Raw genomic sequence first — 2,707 nt, forward strand, 5'->3', positions numbered from 1 at the left:
CAAGCTGTAGGCAAGATGGACTAGGTTGTAGGCAGGGTGGCCCACAATAGTTGATTAGTATATGGTGGTTGCAGGAAATATGGCCCAAGTTGCAGTCAGGATGGCCCAGGTGGCCCACAACAGTTGATTGGTATAGGGTGACATTGATAACATGGCCTAGGGTGGCCCAATGACACTAGTAGCATGGCCCAGGGTGGCCTAGGGACAATAGTTGGCATGGCCCAGGGTGGCCTAGGGACAATAGTTGGCATGGCCCAGAGTGGCTCTATGACAACAGTTCATATGGCCCACGGTGGCCCCTGATGTGATGTTGTATCTTACTATGCATGTACTTTGTATCTCAGCTAAACAATTGATAAAATCTAATAGAAGAAGAAGAAGAATTCCAGGTTTTCCCCCTTGTGGGGTTTTCCCTTGGTCTCCGACCTAATCCTAGTGTCTTTATGTGTGCATGTTTTTCTTCTGTTGTTCCTTTATGTTCCATTGCTTGATCAATGTTATTGTTATTTCTACATAATTGCTAATAAAGCTATGATGTCATGGGGTGAATGTAATATGGAAGTTGAATAAATTGGTAAATGTAATTATCTAAAGCAAAGAACAATACAACCCTAAGAAAAATTAACATGGTATCAAGCTGGGTTGAAGAAAAGTCATTAAGATCACCCTTGTGAAGACACCATTGATGGAAGAAAGTGAATATGGTAGAGATCTAAAATAATGCTAGGGTTTGAAGGAAACTTTAGGAATCCAAATTATTAGGGTTTGGAAGAAACCATGGAATGTGATGGGCTTGGATATGATAAAAGCTCAAGTTACACAGTCTTGAAATCCTAGCATTGGGACAGTTTTAGTGTAACCCTAGATTCACTCCTGAAGGTAATATGTTTATTAGTTGTCGAGGTATCTATGATAACTACAATATATGGTTGATGGCCTATGAAACATCATGATGAAGAAGGAAAGGACTTGGGATATAATTCCTATTGATGTATTTCTTCTAAAAACAACACTAACATATGAATGATGGGTAGTAGCGAATCTTGGAAGTTGGATCAAGAGGGAGCTGATCAACTCTCGTTAAAGATAATTACCTTCCAAACTTATGTTATTTCTTTATGACATTGATTTTAGACCTATAATTTTTATTATTGTTCTTGCATGAATATTTCAATATTTCAATACCTCTAACTTCCCAATGAAGATCTTTTGGATGGTAAAGAAGCATAGGAAAAGAGAGCTTGTGAAGGAAAGAGGAATCTAAGATAATAAAAGGAGCCTGATGCAAATCTATTCCAAAAGCTAGTAAACAATATTTTGGGCACATGCAAGATGACCAAGTGCATATGCTACAAGCTGGAAAGGTATCTGGATAGTACGAGGTATGCATAATTGTTGCGTTTTGATTTAGTAGTAATATCAGTTGGCAAGTTAAGCCCTGAGGTATGATTCATATTCTTGTGTGATTCACATTAATCACATACATATGTGAGTATGTTTGATTCTAGGTACATGTAATATAATAGTGCATATTTTATACTAATAATGAGTATGATAACCCTAATGGAAATAGTATGGTTTTAATATTGATTCTCATGATCCATTGATATCTGTTTGATTGATCTAGATAAGGCCTTGATAACCTACAATTGTTATGACGACTTAACAACACTTGACAATGTGAGAAAAAATGGATGACCTGACTTAAAGATGTTAGTACTCTGATGAAAGATGCCTGAGTGATGATGTGATTATAATCCTTGAAGTATACACTTGTCAGGTACCCTAATTATATGACACTAACCCTTGATGAATGGTTGATGACATGCATATATATATATATATATATATATATATATATATATATATATATATATATATATATATATATATATATATATATATATATATATATATATATATATATATATATATATATCTATATATATATCTATATCTATATCTATCTATATATATATATATATAGATATCTATATATATATATGAGAACCTGATATAGTGTGACTGTGATTTGACAATTTTGTTGATGCATGATAGTAATATGTAAGACATATTGCTAATGATTGAAGAGGATTCCCATTCAGAGGGAGAAACTCTTGATGAGATCCCAACACCTATTATTATCTACGGTGGATGATTGTGATTGTAGAATGAAACAAGTCTTCTAGACATGAATTGATGAACGTTTGATGTTCTTAAAGATATGTCTTTGCCTATTAATTTTATGAGCTAAAAGTGCTTTGCTGACATGACTGGTTCATCTCGTGCAATATTTGGATCCACTTAGAAGTGTTTTTATGGCATGTTGGATTAAATTGATGCATTATTGTTATTGGATTTATCGATCCTTATATGCCCTTTGAGTTAGACATGGCTGGGACAAAGACATCTTCATGGTTTGAGATGATGCTGCTATATGAGACAAGCTTAGGCTTGTGGTTACTGCCCCCTTGCATGAGAGGGAGAAAGGATGAATATGGTATTCTTTTCTTTCTTTTATATATTTTCTCTGACATTTGATGTCATATATGAACAAGACAAATAGAGAACTGTTGAGCTGGTATCATATATGATCACTTTGATATGTTTCTAATCTTCAAAGAGCAGCATGGATTGATGGATGTGACCCTCCTAGGCAAGGATCCAGGCTAATCAAGAACACTGAGTTATGCTCTCCCCCCTTGTT

Source organism: Pinus tabuliformis, chromosome 8, assembly GCF_031772625.1.
Source record: "Pinus tabuliformis cultivar Carrire ecotype Pingquan chromosome 8, CPIR1, whole genome shotgun sequence".
Classification (NCBI taxonomy): domain Eukaryota; kingdom Viridiplantae; phylum Streptophyta; class Pinopsida; order Pinales; family Pinaceae; genus Pinus; species Pinus tabuliformis.